This window comes from Paramormyrops kingsleyae, chromosome 4 (genome assembly GCF_048594095.1).
Source record: "Paramormyrops kingsleyae isolate MSU_618 chromosome 4, PKINGS_0.4, whole genome shotgun sequence".
NCBI classification, from domain to species: domain Eukaryota; kingdom Metazoa; phylum Chordata; class Actinopteri; order Osteoglossiformes; family Mormyridae; genus Paramormyrops; species Paramormyrops kingsleyae.
In genome coordinates this window covers 39,059,073-39,074,841 of record NC_132800.1, presented here as the reverse complement: position 1 = coordinate 39,074,841, position 15,769 = coordinate 39,059,073, and the positions used below count along the sequence as shown (strand labels likewise).

The window sequence follows — 15,769 nt, the reverse complement described above, 5'->3', positions numbered from 1 at the left end:
CACCCCCTTGGAGAAAAGCCTAGAGTCAGTTATGGATGGATGGATGGATGCATGGATGGTAAAACGTATCACACTTACTGGCTTCTAGGTGGAATTTTCCTTTGCTCTGTAATTATTACTGCTAATGAAGTTCAGGTTTCGCTGCTCCTCTGTGGACAGTCCTGGTCCCTGGAATTACTGGCAGAGAACGCGGGTCCATTAAAAAATAAAAAATAAATTGAAACTAAGGTGACTTTTTACTTAGCTGGAAGTCATTAGGATGGAAATGATAAATTCCGCTAAAATGGAGGTTGAGGCCAGAGGCAACAGCGACAGCTGCTAATGTGAGCGCGCTGGGCTCCTCGTCCGGGCTGATGGTCGTCCGCAGCCTTCGTCTTATTTCCCCTCTGACCTGCTCTCAGCTTCCTGGGGTCATCCTGAGGAGAGGCACAGGTGCTACCCCCGTGTCTTGTATGACCTCCCCTCTAATCCACGTCTGCCTGAAGGTGTCCCTGGGAGCAGGTTCAAAAGCGGCGACCCCTCGCAACATGTGAGCAGGAACTTAATCTGTCGCAGAGCTAAGACTGCAGACAATGATATGGAAGCGAAAGCTAATCTAAAAAGCATTCGTATAAGTAACATCCTAATGATTAAAGAAATTCTTCATTGTCCAAAGGGGAGCCGCGAGTCGGAAATGACATTTCCTTATCCTGCGAGATGGGAAGAGCTTTGGGTTTATAAGGCTTGAGTAATTTGGACAGTGAGCATACTTTAACTTAACTGGAACCAGATGCTGGTTGCCAGATCAAAACCATACACTTAGCATTTTGTAATGTGGGAAAATGAGTAATTATATTTTGATATTTTTGTAAGACAGTGTAATGGGAGGAAGCGCAGGAATCGAGCGAATGCAGCTGCGTAATCTGATGGTAATAAGCGAGTTAAAATGAGCTTTTTCGTCTTTCCACTGGAGCCTCACATCCTTGTGAAAATCGAGGGTCAAGATCAGAACAGCACGCTAAGGCCACCGCTCGACGCTTTACGCTGGGTGCAGACCTTTTTTCTACCGGCAGAATCAGCATAAATTGTGTGTGTGTGTTTTTTTAAATGTCCTCTCTTAAAAGTCTCACTTCCATAAAGTAGTTGATATCATTTTGCACATAGCCTTTGGATTCCACCCCCAAAAATCTCCTCTATTACTTTGTTTTACCAAAATTTAAGGCCCCAGCCTCACTGAACACAAGGACTTTGAATGACATGTTCAAAGCGTTATGAAGATTGACCCTCCTGATATCAGTGGAGCAGTTTCTGACAGCCTCTGGTGTTTTCACACTTTCCCTGCTTCCTGGACACAAAGCCACTGCCCCTGGAACCAAACACCTTTCTGCAAAATCTGGGCTGCCCTCCATCCACACCTTCCTGATGTTATGGACTTCTATGCCCTATTCCGCTGCCAATGGAGCCTCTTCCTAGAATCCTCTGCATTTCTGAAGCAGAACTGCTTTGTGCCCAGCAAGGATGGATCTTCTGCTGTGACTGACTGGAAACAATGAGAATCCAGGCAGCTTCGACCTGCAACAGGGGGTCCGTGGGAATCCCTGTACAAGCAAATCACTGCCACAGTGCATCAATTCAGCGCTGTTCTCTCTTATTCCCCCCAATGTCCAGCGCTGTTCCTTCTCCCTCCCCCTGATGTCCCCTTTGCCCCCCCCCCCCCAATGGTTAGTCACATAACCTGTGAAAACATTCACACCGATGGAGTGATTTTTATGTGCAGCTTAAATGTTTTATTTCACGTCTGCTTGACACTGCCTTCTCATTACACACACAAACACACACACACTCAGACACACAGACACATACACATATATATAGAGAGAGTTTTTGTGCGTCACTAAGCCGCTCTGCGTGGGGAGGGGGTCCCACCTGGGCATCAGGAAGCTCTAGAGGAAGCCATCCCCTCTGAGCTAGTCCCCCTCCCCCCTACACTGGGGGCCACAGAGCAAGGTGTGCCATTGTGAAGAACAAAAGCAGGAGGGTGATGGTGGCCTTGATCTAGAGATCACCCGAGAGGAGCGAACGTCACAATCGGCCAGATGAAAAAGGCCATTGATTCGGGCCGCCTCCCTCTGAAGGTTCGGAGGAGCCCCCATCTTTCAGAGGTCAGGAGGTCACTGACTCATAGCACGAGGAAAAGAGCAGCACCAATCACAGGAGATCAAGGGGAGAACGCGTCCTTTTCCGGCCACTATCCGGGCGGATGCTCCTAGTTTTCCACTGAGATTTCATTCCGTGTTCCTCTGCCCACTGGAGCTGGGACGTTGCAGCTGCATTTGTGCTCTGCGCGAGGGTCATGCATCTGACTTACATCTCAGATTGTGAAATCGATTATTTTTCTAATAATAAGCCCAGAGTAAACTGAAGCTTGCCGCAGCTAGCATAGCAAAGCCTGGCACACACGCACACATACAGGACACATCTATTAGGAATCACAACTCATAAACATGTTTTCGGCTGGCTGCCGTCCCGCGTCCTCTGTTTTTGTTGGGAGGGGGGTGTGAGCGTGGCCCTCAGTGCTGGAGAATGCAGTCGGAAGCGTTGCGCTCAAGGCTGAAACTCAAGGTTGCAAACGGCAGAGAGCGTCTCCCCCCGAATGGGGAGGAGATGGATTTAGCGGGAATGTCACAAACAAAGGCACTGCACGCCACACACTGTGCATTTTAACAAATAATTAGTTATTTTTTAGAAAAAAAAAAAACTGTTTCAGAGGTGTACAATTCTGTCAGCTGGCATTTGCTTGGAGGTTAGTTTCTTTCAGTTTCCAGTTCAGCCAGAAGTCAAGGCCTGTCAGCCAGAAGTTCAGTCTCCGAAGCGGCCTTGTCGTTCCTATTTGTTTTTCGCCTGCATCTTAACCTAAACTGATCCGGTGAAGAAGCCAGCTTTGAAAATTGCTGAAATTGTTGCTCTGGGTAAAAAGTTCAATTCAAGCAAAAGGTACCGATAGCAGAAAATACTCTGCATACCTCATACTTTGTGTCTGTGAAGAGTGATTTCTTCACAATTCGAGTTTGTGTGACATCGTGTCACTAAGCACAGATGTTGCAGAACAGCATATGACCTTATCTGTCATCTTATAATCTTGGTCTTATTATCACAATTACATAAAGCTTTTCTATCCACACGGCAAATAAATGGCCTCCTTGCTGTTGCTAAAGTAAACACTGGGTAAGTATTCATTCAGTCAGGCCTTGCCACAGCATTCCTGCGTCAGGCCATGGCGAGTTTTAGGGAGTAGCTGTCATTTAGCTGGAGTTTCCAAACCGCCGTGTAGCGTTGAGACACAGACCTGTGGAGGCGTCGCTCTGATGTTCATAGGACCCTTGAGACTAAGGTGACCCTTCCGCCTGAGACCATTTGTGCTCCTCCAAGCCACAGAAGAACCCAAATCCACATCCTTAAGAGGTAGCTGGCAAGTTCTTGACCAGCATATTGTTGGATGAACTCAAGAGGTCAGGTTAGTGTTGTTGTGGGTGAATACCTCATCATGAACTCTGGGTAACATTCATAATGTCAACCAGTTTACCTCAGAAGAGGTTGCTGGGAAGGGAGAATGAGTTTTAATTCTTGTTCTTATTCCAGATAGTCCACCATGGCGTCAGAGATGGACTGATGTTGCAGTTAAAGATCAGGACAAACCTCACAGATATAAGTCAGGAGAAGAGCCAGTGTGTACCATATGAAGACTTATAAGATCTGTTATATCCAGGTTAGTGCCGGTCAACACATTAGGCGATACTGGCGGCCTAGGGCTCCATCTTCTGAGGGGGCGCTGACTTAGCAAGCCAATTTCATTTAGTCTCTGACGTTCCTTGATGCCAGGGGGGACTCCAGTGGTGAAACTTTCCTAGGGCTTCTGACCTGCGCTGATTCAGGTCATGCTAACTTGTTAAAAAAGCACATGTGTCATCGATCTTCAGAGTTACATTATTAGTCATTCATATGGTCAAATGACACAATAATGGGCATCTTCTCGAAGCATGACTGCAGTTACAGATGTCTTCCAAGAGGGAGCAGCACTGAGGTCACTATGATGGACATGATCTGCCATTCATGGTTGTTCAGCATGTGGAGTCGTTCTGTGCTGCATTGTCTCCCATCTTCCCGACTCCCACCATCTTGGCAAACTACTGACCCCTCAAAGCATGTGCAGCCTCAATTCGTCTCAAAGACTGACAGGAAATGAAATTCCCGTAAGCCATTGTCAACGGCCACAGAGCCCGCACATTGTTTCATTTGCCAGAGACATTCTTCCAAGTAAACAATTATCCTTGTTTACTGATCTGATTCATCAGCATCTCGGTACGAGCTCATGAGCACAGATTTGCATGTTTCATTCAGATCTTTTGTAGATACAGTGGGGCTTTTCAGCAGACCTGAATTATCTCTCATTCTGATTTTACGCTGCTTAATATTAGAGCTTCCATCAACATATCAGGCCTATTTTGCTGCAATTTCCTGAACCCAGTGGCTCCTTCGAAGTTGTCAACAGGAAGTTTGGAATTTCAAGACCTCCTTATTCTTCTGCATTGGTTCTGGCTTTCAGATCTATAGAATTGTCACCTCTACATTCTAGATTTTGAGGCCCATTATTCACACACGCACACAAACACACACACAGTCGTGTAATCATGTCTTTTTGGGGACCGCTCATTCATTTTTGTGGGAAAAATGCTAATGTTACGTATGACAACCTTAACCTCTATCCAGCCCTAACCATAACCATAAGTAACCAAACAAAATACAAGAGTTTTTGCATTTTTAGTTTTTTTATTGCAGTAACAGATTTTTATAAAATAGAGTATATGGGGACCAGGAAACTGGTTCCCATAAAGTAAAAAAAAATTTAATTGGTCCCCACACCCTGGACCACACACACACGCACACACACACACAAACAGGTTTGTAATTGTATCTTTGTGGGGACTCTTCAGTTATTTCTATAGGGAAAACTCCAGTCCCAACATGATGACCTTAACCATTGGTAACCAAACAACATACAAGACTTTGGAGATTTTTAGTTTTTTGATTGCATTCACAGATCTTTGTGGGGACCTGAAAAATGTTCCCATAACAACAAAAAAATAGGTTATTATTACATTGGGGGGGATGTGAAGTCTATCTCTCTCTCTCTCTCTCTCTCTCTCTCTCTCTCTCTCTCTCTATCTCTCTCTCTCTATATATATATATATATATATATATATACAAACACAGTGGTACCTCGGTTCTCGAACTTAATCCGTTCCAGACTCAGGATCAAATCCTAAAAAGTTCGAGTTCTGATCGAATTTTTCCCATAAGAAATAATGGAAAACCAATTCATTGGTTCCCGGTCCCCCAAAATTACACCTAAATTTTATTTATTTTATTTTTTTAGCATTTAAACACAAAATGAACGGGATAAAACAAGAAGAGCATTTTTTTCTTAATGGCTTCCAAAACGATAAAGATCTTATCCCAACATTACTCCTGTCCTGCCCCGATCGTCCGCTCCTTCCGTGTGCCACGCCCCCTCGTTAACCCCGTGTGGAATCCCCGTGTGATCAGCTGTTTCTGGTTGTTGTCATTAGTCCTCTGTATTAAGTCCGCGTTTCAGTTTGTCATTGGATGCGTTCGACTTGCTTACAGCGCTGTTTTAAAGCAACGCATTCTGATCCTTACGCAATGCATTACGGTTAGATGCATTGCGACCTCTCACCCGGCTGCACAAACTGCAACCGCCTCCGTGACGACACACCTTTGCCCTTATTGGCTGAGGAGTTTAGTTGCACGCATGACGTTTGTATCGCAGGCATTTCCCATGCGTAATGTGCTATTTTTCCCGAATATCACGTAAAGCAGTGAGAACTGGTTTTCAGTTAATTTGCCTGGTAAAATAAAGTTTAAATAAATGACATAAATGCTCTAATAGTACACGTAAGTTAGTGGTTCATTTATTGTTAGTTATTGTAATGTTGCGCTGCTTTATTTGGTTAATCGTCCAGTCTGTGAAGAAGGCATTCAAGTAAGAATTGCATTGTAGTATGACAAATTTCCTGGCTCTTACAATTTATATTAGGTCAGCGTTCACGGTTTGACTTCTGATATTCAGATCGAGTTCTAGGTCAAACTGGTTTGTTCGACTTTAAAGAAATTCCAGTTATAGTGAGAACCGAGGTACCACTGTATGTATATATATATATATATATATATATAAAATTTCATATATATAGGAGCATATATTCATGCATGTATTTTTAGCAGTGGCATTTGCAACTCTGACATTATAGTAACTTGTCAGCTGGCATTCATCCAGACCATCCATTCATCCAGACATTTGTTCCACCTCTGAGTGATTTTGTGGGCTACTGTCATGTCTATCTCTAGGGAGCCCCACACCTGTAAAAATATGAGGGGTGTGTAATCTTTCAGACGTCTGGAATCCGCATGCGAGTGAGGAGACACCGCAGCTAGCCATGGCTAGGAGATCACCAACGCGGACACACCCCTCGCACACCCACAGTCCCAGGCCCCAACAAGCCGACGCATTACGATTACGCCTGGGGGGGGGAATCTGTGGCTGGAGCGTGCCGAGGGTGTGACCGCGACCGCAGGGCGAGCAGCCGCCAGCAGCCTGTGCTACTTGCCTAACAGCGGAAGGTGATATATGAAATCGCCATGTTGGTTGCTCAAAAGGCCTTCGCAGGAAACTCGCACATGTTTCTGAGAAAAATCAACGTATGGATGTTGCCAGCTTTCCGGATGAGCCCCGGGCAGCTAAAGTGCTTGTTCCTTCAACTAAAATCAAATTCCAGTGAGGAACGTTCAATGGCTGATGAACGAATTAGCTAAACAGCATTTTATGCTGCTGACGGTTTAGCTAAAATGTGCTTGTGTTATCTTTGCTTAATGACTAAGGATTAAAGCACTAGCTGCTTAATCAAATTGTACAACCGGCACCCCAAAGAGCCGGAAAGGGACAGCCATGTAAATTTTTAAGGTGTTACATGAAAGTCTGTGAGCCTGACAAGAAACCTGACGTGGAAACGTCACTTTACAGTGATATGCCACAATAGCATGACCTCACCCGCACTGGAGTTATTAATAGGAAACTCATCTCCTGGGGGGTTAGAAAAACACGCAGGAATGTTTGTCTCCTCGGGCCTCCCAGACAGAATTAGAAACCCACGCGAATGACACAACAGCAGATACCCGGAGGCTTCCGGAAGCAGGTGAGGGCATGCCTCGCGCCTGGGCGTGTTCGGCCTGCTCTCCGGGAAAGAAGCTCCGCCCCAGCACGCCCAGACAGCCCAATCAGGAAGATCGCTGCGAATCAGAGGTGTAGGCGTGTGGGAGCGCCCACATCTTCTTTCCTGGGTATTACTAACTCTTACAGTAGCGTGTTTACTGGGCATTACTAACTCTTACAGTAGCGTGTGCGGGTATGTTTGTGTTTTTGAGTGAGCTCGTGTACCGCGTTCGGTTGCAGAAAAGCCAGCAGATGGAATCCTCAAAATAACCAAGCGAAACTAGTCCCGTTAGTGCTAACTAAGTCATGCACGGGGCTCTTGCTCGGCGTCCAGCTCAAGAAGGCAGCGTCACCTCCCCCGTCGCTCTCCCCGAGCGCCACGTCACGCCGCCGCGGCCAGCGGGGAGGTATGACACAGGCAGAGTCCCACGCTGGCCAGGTCCACGCGGCTGTGGGTGCCACTAGCACGCAATGACACGGCACATGGGTGCTAACAGTTGGACGTCGTCCTTCTCCCCGCCAACGTCTGGCCGTTTCCCCGGCGATGGAGTCACTCACACACAGGAAGGGTGGGCGGTGGGTCCAGGCTGGGCCCCCGCGTTACCAGGCTGCAGCCATTTCTGTATGTGTCACCTCTAAAAAAGTGGTCATACGTGAAGCTGCCGTCATGCAGAGGCTGCTCGAGGGAAGCAGATATGAGCTGTACGAGAGTCAGCATTAGATTAGATTAAATTGGATTCAACTTTATTGTCATCGTGCTGAGTACAGGTGCAGAGCCATTACAGCATGCTGCTATAATAAAGAATCTATTAATGGCAGTATCTGTGCAATAAATGTAATGGAAAAGTCCTATATTTCACAGCCAATGCTGACTGTCTGTTAGATGGCAGAGGTCCAGGGCTGTCGGATGTGGTCTGTTTGAGCGTCTTTCTAAAGTTGGCCTCTCTTGGCAGGTATGACAGGAATGTGTGAGTGAATAAATGATTATGTCTTGGAAAGACTAGCATCTCTGTCTTTCCAGAGGTATTTGTGAAGCCCCTGTGTTTCACAACACCGGCATGACCGCAGAGTTTGTTGAGCAACGTTTCTGAATCCTTGGCACACTCAACCAGAGCACCGCCTGTTGATCGTGTGCTAAGGACGCACGGCCAGCACTCAGGGCCTTGCACCGCCTGCCTGCACCTCCACTCACACGTGATAAGGTGTTAGAACCCAAATATAGCAGTTATTCCCTCTCAGCGATGCATTCTGCACCTTCAGAATTAGCCTCTCTTGATCAGACAAATAGAGAGACAAACGGACAGTCAGAGAAACACAGAGACACAGATAGACAGCCACACAGAGACAGACAGACACCCAGAGAGACAGAGACAGACACACGGAGACAGACGGACAGTCAGAGAAACACAGAGACACAGATAGACAGCCACACAGAGACAGACGGACAGTCAGGGAGACACACAGACTGAAAAACAGACACTCAGAGAGACAGAGACAGACACACGGAGACAGACGGACAGTCAGATGAACCAGCAGAGACCAAAAGACAGAGAGAAAGGCTCACGCACATACAGGATTTACTTCCAGCCCCCCTCTGAGTCACAGCTGAGTCCTGCACCCTTCACATGTGATATATGAGTCACTTACACCTTAGAAGGACTGACTGCTAGAGCCTCCGTGACTGGTCAAGGTGTCCATGTCCATTTATCCCTGTGTCCAGCTTTCTCATGAAGGAGTTTCTTTGCTTATTTGGGAGTCTACTTTGGTTACTTTGGTACTGTCTTTAAAGTCTGGTATACAGTAAGGATCCTAAACAATTACTAGCATGGTCACTGCAGTTTCCTGCCTCCTTAAAAACACTAAATACACCAAGGAGTTTTAGAGCTTTGTTAGCAAACCCGCAGATCTTTTTGAAGCTATTCCCCTTTTCAGCAAAGTAGCCACTCTGTTGCCTTCCAGTATAGAAAGGTAACAGAGTGAGATGCTACCGAGGAAAAGGCCCTATCTGAGTATGACGAAGTAGGGAGATGAGAAGAGGTTTTAAACACTTATCAGAGTATGTTCACACAACTGGGTGGATGATCTCAAACATCTGCAGCCACTTAGGCCAGAAGCTTCTGCATTGTAATCACGCACAATTTACCGACTGCTCTATCAAAATGTCTATTAAGACTTCATAAATATTTTGAGTGACCAAAAAAAAAATCAGTGAAGCTCAGGTCACCTGACGCACAATGACATCATGGTGGAACATGTGACACTGAAGCTGATTGGCTGCCGGGCTGCCTGGCTCGTGTCCCGCCTCGGTGCCCTGACGCCAATCTCTGTGTCTAGACTTCGCCAGGGCAGCTGTAGTGTCAAAGCTTGTTACGAAAGGCCGCGCCGGGAGGCGTCATAAAATCGTGGCGAGATGCCCCAGTGACTCACCGCGCGCGCGTGTGTGTGTATGCTCGCGTTGTGTGTGTCTGTGTGTGTGAGGGAAACATCAAAAAAGCATCTCTGCTAATAAAGCCCCTGTTGACACGCTCTGCAACCAGAGGCAGTCCAGCATTTGCATTTAACTGGCTGGCCCCCTCATGTACACGACTTTTCAGTCATTTTCAATAAAGCACCCAGTGTGTCATTAGTGACTAAAGGTTTCAGATTCTGTGTTTATTCATGCTTCATCATCCACCTTTCCATTACGTGTCATGCATCCTTCTTAAATCCTCTCAGCATCTTCATAGCATAGACACGTGGAAAATACACTGGCATGCTCGTGGACACACCAGTGGGTCCTAACGCAGTCATCGGCCATTGCTTCCTTCTGTGATCATGTGACCAGGCCTCAGCCGTTGGCTCTTATACTCACAAAATCATATAGCCTATCCCGTTTGCCATAATCCCCCTGCTCGGGGGGATTGCATCTGTGAGCCCCTGCCTGTGAGCCCCACTGGATCAGAGTGGCCGCCGGCTGTGGGGGATACCCGCCTCGCTGACTCAGCCGGCTGTGGCGGCAGCGGCGTCGTCAGCACCATGGCAACGCGGCTCTGGGGGCCAGCTAATGCCCTCCACGCAGACACATCCCCCGCACACCTGGGCATGCTGTGAGGCATAACGCCTGCTGTCTGCTCGCCGGCCTACAGGGGGCGCCAGCGGGGCCTGGCCGCTGCCCGTCGTGCGTGTTTCCTAGTGTCAGAGCCGGAGGCTAGGGATGCGTCAGCAGCAGCATCACACACAGCTTCTGGAGGTGGTTCCCAAACATGGCACATACCTCAATTTCAGCGTAGGTGTTCAAGCGACGTCCACAAATGAACGGCGCTGTACGGCGTCCAGGGGGCCGTGCCGAAATAGGCTTTTCTTTTTGTTATGTAATAGATTACAGGAAAAAAGCAGCCAATCGCAGCTCATCCATTCAACAGGCCTGGAGACCTGACTCACTGTATAAGCCCCCAAAGGCAGGCTGACCCACAGCTTACCTGATATTTCTCAGGGTCAGGGAAGGAGCACAAGAATCACAGGGGTTTGGGAGGCGAGGATGTGACTTTATGGATGTGAATGCTAAGCAGGTCTCAGAGAATCATTCTCCGAGCTGCTGTAGATCTTTTCAGGAAAACATATGATGAAATACTAAAAAAAAAATCTGTGGACTATTGGTTCTGTTTTATTACTTTTTTATGCAGCACTTCTCTGGAGTGACCTGGGGGCCCTGAATGCAGGGGGCAGAACTGGATGCGAGCAGGAAGAGCCGGCAGCCCTCAGAGCAAGGATGTGGGGGCTGTGGTTGCAAATGTAGCCCCTGACAGACTATCAGCTGCTGGAAGGGTCTCTCTGATGTGGCCGGTGCTCTGAAAAACGGCCCTGAAGTCCCGAAAACAGTGAGGGGAGAAGCATACCATGTGGCCACCGGTGTGACAGTCTTTAATTAGCTCGGGGTGGGAATGACTCTCGGCATTTGTGTGCTGGAGAGGTGGGGAGGCGTTTCTCTCAAAGCGTTTCCACTGGGGAGCACATGGTGGAGAGATACTTGGAGAGATGGACTGCTCAAGGAGAACTGAGCAATGACCCTGAAGCAAGCAGGGACGCTGAGAAGCGTATCGCTGCAGCCAGGAGCTGAATGTCGAGTAGGGAGCAGGGTGGGAGGGGTTTATAACGATGGGCCTGCTACCATCTGATACCCTAACCCTGATTATAAGCCCCTCCTACCCCTCGTGATAAACCCCTCCCACTCGGCATTGACCCTACTACTCGACATTGCCGCACCCACTCAACATTGCCCCTCCTACTCAACATTGCCCCTCCCACTCAACATTGCCCCTCCTACTCTACATTCCCCCTCTCACTCAACATTGCCCCTCCCACTCGATACTCAGCTCCTGGCTGCAGTGATATATACTTGGGAAGGCCTGCATACTCTGCTCTGTGAACTGGTGCTCCTCTAGATGCACATACGATGGATAAGGACTTTCTGTTACCATTCCAATAAGGCCTAGAACCTCAGTACTACTGCTTTAGCGGATATGTGACGCTAAACATACTGAACATGCTATGTTATACCTAATGTACCAAAGTTTTCTCCACACATTACTTTCTCATTGCATCATCTCCAAGGTATTTTTCAGCATACGTCAGCCTTACCATAACCCTGTCCTAGAAGAAAAAGAAGTATGGATGCATTACCTGACATTATAGCCTCATTCAGAAAAAGACCACCCAGCAATATAGCAGAATTCTTCCAGTCCTCCTGCTGAGTGTTGTGTGTGATTGGTTATTGTTACCTTTTTCGATGATATAATTCAATATGAGTCGTTTAATGTGCCCACTGATATGGACAAGCATCAGAAGCATCATTCAGCTGAAGCGAACAAGCTCCTCGAACAAAAAGGATATTCTTGTAATTGCATAAGTTTAAAAAAAAAAAATTAGGATTCCCAAATCATTCAACACAGGTTTTCCTGTAACATCTTGTACTAAGTATTAAGCACAGTGCGAACCCTCCCTCGGGTTTGCTGTACTGAATATTCATTAGCTTGACCGCATAATGTTTTAAGCAGTTCCTTTACGGATATTTTTCAGGGCAATCCTCAGGTCTCCTAGGCAACCAGGAAGCACTTGCATTGTGATTAGACTTTGCAAGATTCCAGTGATCTTCACAGGCCTGACCTTTATCTGCTAGCATGTAAATACATTCTGAAATCCATACAATGTGATATGTTGCACCATTGTTCCAAAAGAAAGCCACCAGTTCATTGAAGGATCCAGCTAGTTGAAAATCTGTTCCATATTCTGCCCTTCTAGAATGTCTCATGAAGGTTCAAATATGTTTGGATCTGATGATTAGGGAGGGCGAAGGAAGTAGTCTGATTTCATTCTGGTGTTCATCTTTGTTGACATAGATCGTCTGCCATATGTTGTCGTGATAATGAGTTGCTTCCCCATTTTGTGGTTTTTATGACTAATATACCTGCAATATGGTCAATGGCTTTTTGGCCTCTTAGACCTCTGGTAGCTGCCTCATGTTGATTTGAAAGCTCACATATGCAAGTTCTGATTGCCAGACCTCCTTCACAGCTGACACACATGGGCTTACAGCTAACTGACATTCAGGCTAACATGACTCACCTTGGTAGCTGTTTGAAGTTAAGCTTCTGGTTCATCAGATGCTTCTGTCCTTTTGTCCATCTGAATTTTTCAGTTATATCAGCTGCCAATATGAATCCTTACATAAAAAAGCCTTTCTGCTTCTGAATGCTTAATAGTTTTTTTTTTAGAAAGGCCTGGATATACAGAAACTTTGCCTAATTTACTGCCATACAAGAAATACAGATGGTAAATGCAGCTTGTCACCCTAAAACTGTGGTGGATATTTAACAGAAGCCAGTGTGAGAACCTTCTGGACCATGGTGTCCCCTGCTCTGTTGCTGTGGTCAGGAGATCAGTGCCTCGGCCTGAGTTGCTCCAGTGTTCGACGGGTAGTTTCCTCATACTTTGACCACTTGCAGTTTAACCATTTATGTAACACATACTTCAGTTGGACTGAGAGCAAATTACATCAAGGACAGGGCTAACCTCTCACTCTGCATGAGTGATATTTCTGTTAATTGTGCACGTTTGTGCTTCTGTGCCTCTGGGCCACCTCTGATGGTGTCACTTCCAAACCTGCTGGAGAGTTCTGGCTTTCCGAATGACTCACAACGAGGGGTTGAAGGGAAACCTGAGAGCTCCTCGGGGCTGCAGAGCCAGACGTGCCCCCCCCCCCCCAACCAAGGCATTGGTTTATAACATGTTTAGCCCACTGCCACGACCCGGCAGGAGCGATTTCTTGATGTGCGAGAGATAAGTGGTCTTTAGTCGAGTGGAAGTTGACCACGGAGCGAGGCGTCCTGGCCAGTATGTCGCAAAGATGACCTGAGTGATGTGGAGAACATCCGGAACGTATCGATTTCAGCTGCAACAGACCTGTGTATTGTAACTCCAGAGATGAGCATGAACTCCACAATTAAACTTTGACATCAGATGTCATCTATGTGAAACAAGCGTGTCTATGACATGAGAAACACATGGGTAGGCAGGTAGGCCCACAAGGATTCAGTTACAAGAAGAAGCCCCCTCAGTGCGTGCACAGATCCGCCACCTGGCAGTTATTTTTACCGGGGCTGCTGGGAAATCTCGAGGGCCTTCATATTTCCTTCACAATTAACCATGCAGACTCTGAGAAGACAAAAATATGCTTTCGTGATTTTAAATGGATGTCCCCCTCCAAGTTTGGCATTCGCCGGCCTACAGGGGGCGCCAATAGGGTCCTGGCAGCGGCACATCGTACATCTTTTGTACTGTCAGAGCCAGAGGCCTAGGGATGAACTGAAAGTAGGGTTTTAGCGAGTAATGGCCGAGATCGTCGATGAGTGTAATTTGCAAGTACAGGGTGAAAATGCTAACAATGGCGACATCATGGTCAGACCACGCCCTGTGCCCAGTGGCAGACTGGATCAGTGCAGCCACACCCTGTGCCCGGTATGCCAGCAAATGGGATGGTGTAAGCCCAGCCGCTGCCTTCGCTGCTTCTCTGAGGCTACCATGTGGAGGTATTCGGAGCTGCTCAGCTCTGAAGTCAGCGTAGCTTCACACAGCAGCACCACACCGCTCCGGTCCACACACCCCACATGCTCATTCTCCGGCTCCCTCCCCCAAGAGCCCAGCGCTCCCCCCTCACTCGCAGCTGCCCACCACAAGCCAGTGAGATGGTGCATAACAAGGAGCAGAAAATAAATTCATTATCAGGCTGCCCCCAAAAGGTTACCCTACGCTCATATCCTCCCATTCACTTCCTACCCTCCGCACGCGTGCGGCTACACGTGGACGCGGATCCTGCACCTCCTTCTGCCACGAGGGTGACCTCCACCCGAAGTGCATTCTGTCGGGGAACAAGGCAGGTGTGGGCGGTGGGCCTGTGTATGCAGCATCTCCGAGTGATTCTGCCGGGCGAGGAGCGCTGTAATGAGGCACCTGGGGGCGGCTGGGGGCTAGCGGTTGGCTTGTCATAGGAGAGGTCTGAGTTTGTGACGTGGAAGTGCCTGCCCCGTGCGCTTAGCGAGCCGCATTTCGTCATCCCGCGGTGGCTGAAAATACCACTTACCTTGAAGATCCATTCTGATGTAGCTCAGATCTACAGTGAGAGGGCAAAAGTCCACGACAGCACTCTGATTACACCAGAAGATGATTGCTTCCGCGTGTACAAAATGCCCTCCTTGCTTTACTCGTCTTTTTCAGAGAGTAACCGGTCACATGTTCTTTGAAGTCCGCCAATTACACTCCACCTGCCAGTTGTCATAAAAACTGTCATTTAACGTGCTGTTTTCTGCCTAACATCACAGCTTTAATGTCCCAGTTATGAGCTTGTACCTTATGTTAATAACGAGGCCTTTGTTCAGTCATCATTGTGCTCAGCTCATTTATGAAATGGTCGTCTTTGACTGCTGCGTAAAATGAGGGCCATTGAATTGTGGGTATTAAAGTCCAGTTTTCGACTTCATGTTTCCTTAAGGTTGCCGTGGCTGAACCACAGTACCGTGCTCTCTAGGAGTGAGAGGAGCTGACGTGTGTTGAGGTCCACATGGGGAACGACACAGGAGCCAGGATCAGAGTGTGGTTTGAGTTATGGTTAGCCTGAAGGCTGCTGCATTACTGCCCCGCTGGCAGTTTCTGCTCTGTTGGCCACTTCATGCGCAAAGGAAAATGTGTCAATTAGGAGGAAATGGGTTGGATCCCAGGGTGAGATGCAAAGCCACGGAGGGTTCAAACCACAGCCAATCAGGAAAGGAGGCTGCTTCTCGCTCTTCGATTTTGATTGGACCAGCAGACACACTTCTGGAACATATGGAAATGGGTGCAAATGATGCCAGGGTCTCACAGCTTTTTTCTGTGGCCACTTTCAATGCGGTTTAATGGACCTGGTTTTCACATTGTCTTGCTTCTGGTGTTGTGTGTTTCCCCATAACATATTCTGCTGAATGACATCTTAGAGCC

The 15,769-nt window shown here is 47.5% G+C and overlaps 1 long non-coding RNA gene across 1 annotated transcript; it reads left to right on the top strand.

Moving 5' to 3' along the window:
- Window positions 1-3,324: 3,324 nt before the first annotated feature.
- On the top strand, window positions 3,325-10,982 carry LOC140589054 (uncharacterized). Its single transcript, XR_011990245.1, has 3 exons — window positions 3,325-3,493; window positions 3,619-3,745; window positions 10,927-10,982. It is a non-coding gene; the product is annotated as an uncharacterized lncRNA (long non-coding RNA).
- Window positions 10,983-15,769: the final 4,787 nt, after the last annotated feature.